Source organism: Varanus komodoensis, unplaced genomic scaffold (genome assembly GCF_004798865.1).
Source record: "Varanus komodoensis strain SLA01 unplaced genomic scaffold, ASM479886v1 scaffold89, whole genome shotgun sequence".
NCBI lineage: Eukaryota > Metazoa > Chordata > Lepidosauria > Squamata > Varanidae > Varanus > Varanus komodoensis.
Genome location: NW_025336587.1, coordinates 963,537 through 976,528, shown reverse-complemented (window position 1 = coordinate 976,528; position 12,992 = coordinate 963,537).

Sequence of the window (12,992 nt, the reverse complement as noted above, 5' to 3'; positions counted from 1 at the left end):
CATGGGGCTGGTAGATCAAAAGGGAATGCGTTTCCAGCTCCCAGGGCAGCCGTTGGCTGTAGGGGCCCAGGCAGAGGATCCCTTGCAAAATCAGCCCTCATTTGCATCATCCAGAGTGGATTGCCTGCCTCGTACTCTGGTCCAGACAACGGTGGTACGTGGCCCCCATGCTCCCTGCTTGTCTGCCGGTCAAACGGTGGGACTCTGGCGAGGAAGTGGAGAGAAGGAGCAAAAGCAGCTGGTGACCGGTGGCAAGAAGACAGACTCACCAAAAGAAGGGTCTGGGAGGGCGGGTTGCTGACGCACCCTCCGAAACTGGGAGCTAACCTTGCCCAGACTTTATTCCAAGGAACCTCGGCCCTTGAGTTGCGCCCTTGTGGAATGGCTTCTTGATTTGTCACACCAGGTCCCCTCCAGCAGTTTGGACAGGGGGACATGAAACGCGTCCACCATATAGTCCCTCTTTTTGTTGTCACATTTGCCAACCAGCTGCCCCTTAGGAAGCCCACAAGCTGGATAGGAGAACAACAGCTCCTTCCTGTTCTTATATACCCCGGCTATGGGTAGGAGAGCCACTGGCTACTAATCAGACTGCTGCGGCTAGTAGCTCGTGATTACTTTGCGCTCTATGCAGTGATGTTTCAACTTCTGCCGAACAGGCAGTCTTGCGGAAGAAGCAGTCCTAGGAACCTGGACGTCAGAGCTGGGCTTTTCCTCCAGCTTGGACTCTGATCCAAGTTGGGTCAAGCTGGATTAAGGCAGTTCAGGGTTTCCAGCACCTGCCTCTCCTTTGACGTGGGCTTCAAGAGCACCAGACTTCCAGAGAACTTCCACCAAGCTCGCAGTCCACTGCTCTAGTAGGAACATGGGGTGCTCTCTTCCACCAGTGGCCTGAGCTGTGGCCAATTCCTGCAGCTCAGGCATTGCTTCTGCATCTTCACACTTGTCCCAATTCGCACATAAGGGCAATTTTAGGTTTGTTTAACCCAGGACTTAGCAGGATTTAATGAGCAGGCTGCCTGCCATGTGGTTGCCACTTCTTTCAATCAGCAACCTAGAAATCCCATTCCTGAGTTGATTCTATGGTGAAGCCAGGCTGATGAGCGTCAGAGTTAACCCAACAATCACCCATGGTTTTTGAACTGTTGAGTTGCAGTGCCATGGCAATTCCTGATTTAAAACAGCTCAGGAATTATTCTGTTTCAGCCAAGTCATCCAGTAGTGATACACGAAGAAGATTCGGCTCTGTTTTTACCTCTGGCTGGCTTGTGCTCACAGGGTCCCCCTCCTTTAAGTGTTTTCACATCAAATCGGGCCAGTTTCAGAATGCCCCACTTCATGTCTGCACAACTCATGGTCAATAAGCATTCCAGTCTTTATGTTAATGTCCAGGTACCTCCAGGCAAGAAACCTGTTCCTTGAACACTCATCCATCTTTCAACTTCATTCACCATCCCACTTAGAAAAGGGTGGGTGGGTGAAAGTATGGAGAGCACAGGGTGGGTGGACACTCTGCACTTCTCCAGGGCACAAGAAGTTCCCGGACAGTTTGATTTAATTTGGATGGGCCTGTACAGCAATTTTCTGGCATATTTACTCAATCATCAGAGTGTCTGTCGTGAAACCTCCAATGTGTTCACAGAAAAGAAGAAATCTATAATCAAATAAAGATGCCATCAAGCATTTAAAATAATCTTTAAATCCATAAAATGATCACAACTTTTTTTTTTTAAATGGCAACTCTGGGATTCTAAATTGGATCCAATTCTCCAAGTGACGCCTTTTGTGTAGCCAAAAACCAGGATGCCCACATGGTCTGGGGGAGGGGGGTGTCAGCAGGTTTGGAGGAGCTACCAAAAGAAAAGAAAAAGAAATTATAGGAAAAGGTCTTCAGCCGGAGTGGAGACCGGTGACCAAAGGAGCCTGATGAGGACAGGGGCTGATCGGTGGGTACAGAGAGCTGGACATGGGCAGCACAGAATGCAGTTTCCTGGCAGGGAGGGCCCAGAGCAAGGGTGGGACTTGGGACACTGCTCTGGGCATTATCCCAAAGCAGCCACCAGTGGTGAGCTCGAGAGAGATCAGCTTCTAACACTGGCAGAAGCAGAGGCTCGGCCAAGGTGAGCAGAGGCGATCCCACGGAGCAGCTGCCTTTTCATCCCTGCAGTGCCTGCCATCAGCCCCCCACCCGCCCCACCCCCGGCCCTGTTCTGCCACACTGGTGCTGCTTCTCAGAACCATCCTTTCTCCCCCTCCTGGGGATGGCAGCCAGCCGTCTCCCAAGCACTGCACACCCTCACCTTTACGCCACCTGCAATCAGTACCATCTCCAGGCTTCAGAGGGTCTTGGACAAGACCTCCTCCGTAGCCCGCTCTCTAGGCAAGTCTCCCCACCACCATGGTCTCCAGCCCCTCTCCCTCTCCCTCCTCGGGGCCCCTACTTGCTTTCTTGAAGACAGCCGGGAGCAGGCTGGCTGGGGCATCTGGCTTCTCACTGCCACTGCGGGAGGAGCAATGGCAGGCAGAAGGCACATGAGGCGATAGGAGAAACCCGCCAAAGGACCACCCAGTACAGCATGCCGTGCACTCAGAGGCGAGCCAGCTGCCCGCAGGATCTCACGTGCAGGACGGGGGTGAGGCCTTCTCCTGCGCAGTCCCCTCAGCAGCAGGCATGCTGGTTCTGGTTCTGGTCCTGGAGGCAGCCCATGGCCAGCAAGGCAAGGCGCCACGGATGGCTGCTGCCTCCATGAACCAAATCCAAGGAGCTCTGGCTGGTGCTTAGCATGCCCACATTCAGTGCAGCCCTTTGCTGACCAGTGGCTCCTAGAGGAAGGTTATTCTGTGCTTGAGAGTAGTTTTCCTCCAGCAGCATTTTTATGTACACCTATCTCTCTCTTCCTAAAAACACCCTGAAGGGAGATTAAAGTGTACAACCTCAGGCACAGCATGGTCTTTGCCAGTTCCTGCCTCTCACCTGGGCCAAAAAAACAAAGCCCCACCCACTTTCAGGAAAGAGGGTGGGGGTGGAGACACGCTATGGCAAGCACACCTTTTTAATTCAAGTGGCTGAACCAATATGGAGAGATTAGCAGCTTCCTCTAAGGTTTGGCTCAGTTAATTACCCTAGAAATATCAGCCTTGCCAGGCGAGCAAAGCAAAACAGAGATAAATCCACGCCAGCGCCGAGCGCTGCTTCATCTTTTAAAGGCAATTAACTCTTAGTTATTAGCTTTTAATTAGGGAATAATAATGACACCATTAATACAGTTTATTAGACTTGTCACTAAGCAGCTGTTGCAAACAGATTTTGTTATCAGATCCTGGCAGATTTTAGACGGTCGGTGTGCCTTTAATTTATCAGCTATCTGTTTGAATTTGGTCAGGGGCACGGAGGTGGGAGGGGGTTTGGTGGGTGTGCATGGGAGAGACAGACTGACAGCAAGATGCCACCTCTGCAGAAGCCCTGGTTTGCACCTGCAGGGGGTCTCAGGCTGAAAAGACCCCCATGCCTAAAAGCCCAGGAAAGGACCACCATTCATAGTATCAAATGCATCCAGAGGTCCCACTTTAAATCAGCTCTTGTTCAGGCTCATGGGAACCGGAATCCCACAGCATTTGCAGAAATGTCCATGGCCCAAGGACGTGGCATACGCTCTGCAGGATGGAGGTCCCAAGTTCCGTCCCCAGAGACTTGTTCTGAGTTGAGTAGAAAAACAGCTGTCCCGGCGGATGGCACCTGCGTTGGTTTGCTGCATGTCAGGACAGGTTCCTGGGGCTCATCTTGCCATTGGGTAGATTGAGCGATCTAATCTTGGTGCTTCTGCAGGGCACTGATGGGAGTAATTTTCCTCAGATGAAAAAGGGGGAAGTCAAAGGAGCTGGTTTTCTTCAGCGGGAGAGGAAGCTAGTGCACTCTGACAACTTGTCCTACTTCATTCATCGGCAGCACTATCATTAATAGCAGTTATGCCTTTTTTTTCCTTTTGCAAGGAATGGTGGTCTGCCTTCTCATCGTCACAACAACCCTGCAAAGCAGGTCAGGCTGAGAGGGAGTGACTGGGCCCAAGGTCCCCCTGGGAGCCTTGTAGCTGATTGGGGACTTGAGCTGGGGTCGCTCGCGTCCCAGTCCAATGCTGTGCCACATTGGTTTGGTGCCATATACACGCCCCACCCATTCAGAGCCAGTGCGGTTAATAGGGCATGTCTGGGACTTGCGATCTCAGCCATGGAGCCGACTGGGTGACTCTCTGCCCAGCCTGCCCTGCAGGTTTGTTTTTGTGGGGATAAGATTGGGTACAGAAAGGAGGATAATGTAAGCCTCTTTGAGTTCTCTGTAAGGAAAAGGTGGAATATAAATCTAATAAATAAATCAATTCCTTCTTTTAAAATGTCCACATCCAATGCAAGGATGCCTTGAAATTCTCTCCCCTTTGGCTGAAGGGAAGAAAGACAATAGAAGCAACTTTTGAAAAGTGGGGTTAAGAAGACTAATGCACTGGTCCCCAAACTTCTTGGTGCCAGGGACTGATTTCATGGAAGACAATTTTTCCACAGACTGGTGGGAGGGATGGTTTCAGGATGGTTCAACTGCTTTATGGTGGTTCCTCATACTTCAAACTTAATCCATTTCAGGAGGCTGTTTGGACTCTGAATCATTTAAGTCCAAAGTATTGTTCCCCCTTAGAAATAATGGAAAGTGAATTAATCCATTCCCAGACCCCAAACAATACCCATCTTGATAAACTTAAACAGTAAATACACATAATTTAAGGAAAAAATAACACACTCAAATGCTATATTAATTAAAACCTGAAAACAATAAAATATGCAAATATGTACAGAACTGTATAATAAAACGAAAATTGCATTTACTGCCCAAATTTTAGTGAGGAGTGGTGAAGCAGAAAAGGATCAAGAAGGCAGTGAGAACGACTGGGAGGGCACGCAGTTAAAGGGCACTCAAAAGGACTGAAAGGGCGTGCAGTAAAGGGTGCAGCCGCAATGAAAGATGGGAGATGACTTGCTCTTTGCCTGCGGTTCAAGCTTAGAAGCATCGTTTGAGCTTTGAACAGCTTTTAATTTACTCTAACGTTTGAACTCTGGATCTCACCCACTGCTCACATCCTGCTGTGCGGCCCAGTTCCTAACAGGCCACAGACTGGCAGCGGTCCAGGCCCGGGGTTTGGGGCCCCTGCGCTAATGCATTAACATGGAGGTTGACAGGAAGCTGAACCCGGCTTGGTCTCATGGTCGTTATCCCCAGCCCTTTCATTTTATTTTTAAGAAACTCTCATGTGCCTTCTAGATCGAGAGGGGTGTTACTGCCACTCTACACAACTCTGGTGCACCCGCAACTGGAGTATTGTGCTCAGTTTTGGGCCCCTCATTACAGGAAGGATATAGCCAGGTTGGAGTCAGTGCAGCGCAGGGCCACAAGGTTGGTGGCCGGTTTGCAGGGGGTGGGGTATGAGGCGAGACTGAGGGAACTGGGCCTCTTCAGCCTGGAGGAGACTCGGAGGGGATCTGTTGGCGACATCCAGGTATGTGAGGGGGTGTCACACGGAGGTGGGCAGAGACCTGTTCTCCCCTGCAGAGGAGGGCAGGACGGGCTCCAACGGAGTGAAGCTCAGGGAGCCAAGGTCCCATTTGGATGCCAGGAAGCACTTCCTGACAGTCAGGACCCTGAGAGTGTGGAATGGGCTTCCATGGGAGGTGGTGGAGGCCCCATCGCGGAGGGTGTTCAAAGATAGGTCAGACGTGCACATGATGGCCATGTTGGGAGCGGAGCCAGCTGAAGCCGGGGGTCAGACTAGATGGCCCGGGAGACCCCTTCTGACTCGCTCTGTTTCTACGAATACCCCAACAGATTCCTTGTGGCACTGGTATTCCTGCTCACTGCTGTCGCGCACAAATGTGTCTGCCAATTAAACTCTGGAGATGGGGTGGCTGCAAACTGGCACGCAGGGGTGTGGGGGGAGGCGTCTCCCGGGGGTGGGGGGATGAGTGGTCCAGCCAGAGGATGCGGGAAGCAGCCCAGGGGAGTTTTATGCTGGCGGGGGGATCCAGATTGGCTTTCCTTCTGCATCACCTGACTTCCCAAGTTGGGGGGTGGGGAGGTTATGGGTGGCTTAGCATTTTTTTCAGCAAGCCTTTTGCACTCCTTAAATCCCTCCTTGAACATCAGAGGAAGACCTGGCTCTCTTCTTTCTGTTGCTTCCCCTCCCTTCCTCCTTTATTTCCAAAATATAAAATCCACCCCCAGCAGATGAAGCAAGCATCCTTCACAACTCCCAGCGAGAGCACACAATTTCGTCCTTAGCCCTGGGTTGTAAATAATCCCCCAGTAGGGTTGGACTTTTCTTTTTTAAAAAATGACAAATAAAAACACAGAGCACAAGCTTTTCTTTCCTTCCCTTTGTGGTTTTTTCCATGGAAGGAAGATGCATGCCAGGCGTGCGTGTGTGTGTATGATAAATGCATCCACTTCTGGGATTTTCCTCCTCAGATGTTGACTTAATCGAAAAAACTTTGGCAGTCAATGAGGCATGGAGCATTGTGTTTCTCTGCAGAAGCTGAATATTTTATCAGGCTGATGGGAAACCTCGTCAAAGTCTTTTAATGGGTGCTTGCAGTTAGTTTCTAACAAAGGGCCCTCTTCCTTTCAGGAGCGAAGAAAAGAAAAGAAGAAAAAGCAGGGCAGCCCTTTCCTTACACTGAGATCTGCATTGAGGGCTTGAGCTGGTTTTGCTTTCCTCCTCCCTCCCCATTCCTAGCTTCTTTCATGCTGACCTTTGGGTTGTATTCGCATCTATTTTAACCCCTTGCAATGCTACTAGGTTTCATTTTGGTTTGTATTTTATACTACATTTTAAACTTCTTCATCTTTCCAGCTGCCACGTCTCTGGGTTGGGTGCACTGGAAACATAGAAACAGAGCGAGTCAGAAGGGGTCTCCCGGGCCATCTAGTCTGACCTCCCGCACCAGCTGGCCCTGCTCACAACATGCCCACCATGTGTATGCCCAGCCTATCCTTGAACGCCCACACCGATGGGGCCTCAACCACCTCCCATGGAAGCCCATTCCACACCCTCGGGGTCCTGACTGTCAGGAAGTGCTTCCTGGCACTGGAAGATTCTGGGTGTGCTGGCATTGCGAAGGGCAGCCCCACAGAGGAATCTGCTTGTGGCAATCCCTGCACGAATGCACCTCTGCTCTCAGAAGGTTGGGAAACACAAGCTTCTTTAGCTTGATATCCCACGTTGGTCGTTTCTCCTGCTTTGCCTTCACAATGACCCTGCAAGGTAGGATAAGTAGGATAGGGATGAGTCCCTGGCTCCAGGCCATCCACGGAGAGCCAGTGTGGTGCAGTGGTTAAGAGCATGGGGGCTGGGACTCAGGAGGCCTGGGTTCTAGTTCCAGGAGCTCCTTAGGTGCTTTGCCCAGTCACAGATGCTCAACCCAACCTACCTCACAGGGTTGTTGTGATAAGGATAAGGAGGAGGAGAATTATGTAAGCCACTGTATATTTAGTTATGTATTTATTTGTATACTGCCCTATAGCCCATGACCTCTCTGGCTGGTTTATAGTATAAAAGTTAAATCAAAGGTCTGTCTAATTCAGCATTCTTTAGGCTGACTGGTCTCTCCAGTCCCGCCTGGAGATGCGGGAAGTGGGGAACTCAATTTGGGGCACTCTGCACACAAACAGTTCCTCTGTCACTGAGCCACTGTCCTTCCCCTGAAAGTAACTTAAGCTTCTGGTCCTCATGGTTCTGAATAAAACACTGATTTTAATAGGAACATATGAAGCGGATGTATCCCATGGGGACACTGAGTTCAGCACAGCCTGTGCAGACGAGCAATGGCCCTCCAGGGGTTCACAGAGCTGCTTCCACATGCAAAATGGGCCTTGGGTCACGAAGCTATGGAGGTGTTAGAAACTTCACCCAGGTCAGCCGAAAAGTCCACCTTCCTTCCCTGGGTCCTTTTGCATGCCAGTCAAGTGCTATACCTACCAAGAGTGATGCATCTTCTAAAAACGCCACTAGGATTCCTGTCCTCATGTTCCAAATAAAGGGTTGATGTTATCGGCGTCGGCCTTTCCTGAGCAGGATCCGTCTGACTCTCCATTTGACGGCGACTGATTCTGGATGCAGGTAATTTTTCACTTAGTGCAAAATTCAATTGAAATAAGCATCACTTATTCCTCACATCCTTTCTTTATAAATATATTTTCTATATATTTCTCTCTCTGAGCCCACAATTTACTGCTCCAACAGCCACCCTTTTGAAAGAAGGCAAGCCAGTTGATTTCTCCACGTGCGTCAGAACCCCAGGCTGCAAAGCACATCAGGAGCCTCCCCACTGCCCCCGCACCTTTCAAGCTCACTTGCCCCTTGAGTTCTCCGGTCACACGGGACCATTGCTCAAGTCACGTGTGGATGCATCCGTGGGGCCAGGGGACATTCCTGGAGTCACCCATGGGCCCCTGGAAAACCCCATCTTGTCTGCAGCCCCCTAAAGCGAGACTCCCACTGGTCTCTGCACCCTCACGCTCCCACCTCACCCCCCAGCTCCAAGCCACCATCTGGCTGGAAGATATTAATAGGAGGATATCAAAGGTTCGCTCTATCAGCATTACATCGCAAAGGCAGGGCTAATTCCATCAGGCGTCCCACTGGAGTGAAATTAATTTAGTGACCATCTTGAGGAATGCAGGTCTCCCTCGGCCCATGCGTTAAAAAAAATAAAAAAATAAAATGTGGGGAAGAAGGAAGGAAAAGGGAGAAAGAAGATCAGAATTCTTCTGAGGGGGTCTGCGATAATTAAAAAGATGATGCTCCAACATAATTCTTAATTAAACTGTAATGAGATAAGAATTTGTGTAGTCTGCTCTTTGTCTGTTTGGCAAGGTGCGCAGGCTCTGACCGTAATTATGTGATTTATGATCTTACACGCCAAGATGTAATTAGTTATATTTTGCCTCCCCCTCCTTTCTGAAATGAAATTTAAACTTTCTTTAGTTTAGCAAAGTGCCACGCTCTCAGGTGACGCTGTTTTCCTTAGTGAAATGTTTTCATTTGTGTGTGTTTTCAATTATTCAAAAACGAGTAAGACAAGGAGGCAAGAAAGGGTTACTTGAAGAGAACAAATTACAAAATGTCAAAGCAATGGGGCAAGGGGGACTCCAGACCTTCTGGGGTCCCATTCTGGCCTTCTAGGGTTTTGTCACTCCTTTCTCCAGGTTTCCACCCTTTGATGCTCCTATGCAGTTTCTCACCTGCTCTAGGCTCTCTCTTGATGCTTCGTTACTGAGAGTAACTTTAATATGCTGTTGCTCAGAATTTTTGTAGTTTGGTTCCAAGAAATGGGGCTAGGAGATGTCACGTGGTTGGGGGGTGATGTTACAAGGGTTTGCCAGTCCCCAAAAGTCTTTTTCTTTTTAAAACATCCCAGGCACTGTTTTGCAGTCTGAAGCACTGAAGTAGTTTCTTCGCTGGACTCCAAGGAAAGGGGTTGGGTGTCCCTCTCCCCTTTCTTGGACAAGAACAGGAGTAGACAGCAAATAGACAGGTATCTTCCATCTACTGGTAAATTTCTGGGGGGCTTGCAAGGATCAGCAAGGATTTCTGGCCCCGGTGCTTGGAAAACAACAAGTAAAATTATTAGTGACATTGAAAAGAATTCCCTGCCATGGATGCCCATGTCTGATCTAACTCAGTTCTGACCCGGTTTGCATGACACAACAAGCCAGAGTACTGACTGAGTATGGGTTTCTGTTGAATCATGGGCTGTTGGGTTGAGTGTGAACCCAACCAAGGTAAGAAACTATGGCTTGTTCTCCACAAGCAACTCTTAGTTCACAATCCAACAGCAAACTGGGGATTCCTTCTCTGGGTTTTTCCTAACAACCCCTAGTGTGGCTGGGGTTGCACAGCACAGCAAGCCATGGTTTTTCATTGTGGTCTCTGTGAATCACACACATGTGGGCTTAAGCGACGGTGGACAGCCTAGGTCGGAAGAAACTTCTGCAGCTCAGTGTCAGGGAGTGGCAGGCTGCCCATCCCCTCTGGAGTCCGGCTGTAAGGGGAGGGGGCCCGCCCCGTCCCCTTCTGACCGCACATGGCTTAGGATGGATGTATTTTCTTCTCCTTTCTTCTCCTTTCGTCTCAAATTTAAGGCAAAAACCTTGCTCCTTGTCTTCCCTTCTTTCTTTCTTTCTTTCTCTTTCCAGCAGCTTACCAGTCGTCCGCTGGACTGTCAGGGACACCCTCACTGCAGAGCAGGGCCAGGAAGGTGGCCCACGGACTCCACGCGGCCATGGCCCGCCGGTCACTGGAGAGATGCCTGATAGGCCAGCAGCTGCCCCGTCCTGCCCCCCAGCACTGCCACAGCCCACCCTGCAGCCAGGCCCGCTGCCCTGTGGCCTTCTGGAGAGCGCCACGCCACGCAGCCTGCCAGCCACTGCCGCACCGCTGGGGCAATGCACCTACCTGCTGCCACCTGTGCGGCCTCCAGCAGCCACTGCCTCCGTCACGGAGGCTTCGTCCCCCCTTGGGCCACTGCTGCCTTCACAGCCCTCTGCTCTCCACCTTATGGCCTCCGCCGTCGTGGTCCAGCCACCAACTCCACTGCCTGTGCTGCCGCGCCCGATCTGTGGCCTGCTGCTTCCCCAGGTTCTGCCACTTCAGCCTGCTCCCCGGTGACTCGGCAGCCCATGAGGCCAGAGCGTGCCCCATCCTGCACGCCCACTGGCTTAAGGTCGCCCTGCCACCCACTGGCCCCTCTTGGTGCCACGCCACATGAATCCCACCTCCAGTGGGGTGAAGTTGCCAGCTGCACATGGTTAGAGTAGGTTGACCAGACCGTGCACATGGCGAGCATGTTGTGAGCGGAGCCGACTGGTGCCGAAGGTCAGACTAGATGGCCCAGGAGGCCCCTTCTGACTCAGTCTGTTTCTATGTTTCTATCTCCCAGCCTCCCAGTGCGGGGGACCTTGCTGCTGGCAGATGCCCAGTCCATCCGTGCTGGCAAAGACCTTCACAGGTGCCGGGCCCCCCATCTGCCACACCGGCACAGTCTTCCGAGGCAGAGAGCGCTACGAACTCAGAAGGCCCCAGGACCAGTTCATCACAGCCCCGGGCAGGGCTGCAAAACGAAACCAAAATCTGCCTGAAACACTGGAAAGCATTGTCAGGAGCAACGGAAGTGACTTTCCTTGGCAGAAAGCATCGCCCTCTGCCCTTCCGGGGTGTACACCTGAGCCAGTACACTATGATTCTCCAGTTATGCTTGTCCTTTACCTGTGCAGCCCCAGTTGCTAGTCTGGAGCCCCCAATGCCTCTGGCATCTCCAGCTACCATTCCCTTGATCTCACGTCATGGCCGCTTCCAGGCCCCACTGGGCCTCGTTTCCCCACGCCATTTTGCCAGGCCTGGGGAACTGTTGCCGCCATGCCTGTGCCCTGGCATCCTGTACGTTCGGTCCCCAGTCCGGGCGGTGACTGGGTCTTGTTCCACGCCGGACCGCACCACTGCCTGCTGCGACCTGCAACCTGGCCCCCTCCATGCGTTGCCCCTGCCAGCCAACCTGGAGCTCCAGATAAGAGGCAGCTCGAGCCACAGACGGCCAGGCCAAGGCTGGCCACGAGCTTCTCGCCCTGACTCAGAAGTCCCTAGACAGATGGCCAGCCACACAGTGGCAATGCTGCTATGCGCATCCCTGAAGACCCGGGCTGCCTTGTCGTGTGGGCCCCCCACCTCAGAAGCCAGTGCACCCAGGGTCAGCACTCCCCATGGCAGAGCAGAGGCCCCTCACATGGCATCCCCCCAAAGAGCCCACCTTGCCTGCTCAGGGCCAGCCACTCAGGGCCCTCGCGGCAAATCTAGGTCACCATCCACCAGATAGACTCTCCCTGGCTCTTCTGGCACACCTAGTGGGTATCCTGCATCCCAAAGCTTGGGCTCCCCTCACTTCCTCCAACCGCGCCCCCTCCGGACCCTCCCAGCGACGGCACAGTCCCTGCCCTCTGGACTGTCGTCCCTGCTTCCTTCTCCAGCTGCCCAGACCCAGGCAGGCAGCATGGTCCTTCCCTATGACCACAAGGCCCTTGCCTTCAAAAGCTCGCATGGGCAACTGCTGTTTGTAGCTCCCCAGAATGGTGGGAGAAAGGCGAGCCCCTATTCCCCCTCGTCTCTCCATGTGGGTCCCCTACACCATCTGCCTAGTCTAGAAGACCTCACTGTACGCCTGAGCACACACTCCGTGCTGACTCAGCCGCCCCCACTGCCCCCACATGCACAGCACCTCAAGAGCCACCAGGTGGTCCACACCCTCCACCTCTGGCTGCCCCCACTGCCATGCTGCCCACGCAAGGACACCCTCCTATGGGCTGGGCAGTCCTCTCATCCTTCCGACAGCAATGACAGCCCCTCCATCCTACGGTGGGCAAGCTCCCCAGTCGCCCATATGTGTGTGACGAACACGATGAAGATGACTCGCAATGAAGAAAGGCAGGTTGCTTACCTATGACTGTCATTCTTCAAGTGTTGTCTGTGCATTCACACAACCCGCCCTCCACCCTGTGAACGGCCTTGCTGAAATCCAGGTATACCACATCCACTGCATCCCCTCCATCAAGCTATCTCGAAACCTTGTCATAGAATCCCACAAGGTTTGTCTGGCAGGGCCTGTTTTTGCGGAAGCCGTGTTGTGTGGCTATCAGCCTCCCTTCCCTATCTAGCATCACTAGATCTCTCTCTATTATGAGCCTTTCCCTTGTTATTCCTACAATGGACATAAGGCTAACTGGTCTGTAATTCCCCATGTCCTTTCTACTACACTTTTTGAAGATTTGGGACCACTGACACCACCCTCCAGTCCTCTGGAACTTCACCTGTTCTCCACGAGGCCACAAAAATGGAGGCCAGCGGGCGTGAGAGAACCCCTGCCAACTCTCTAAGTACTCTTGGGTGTAACTTGTCAGGGCCTGG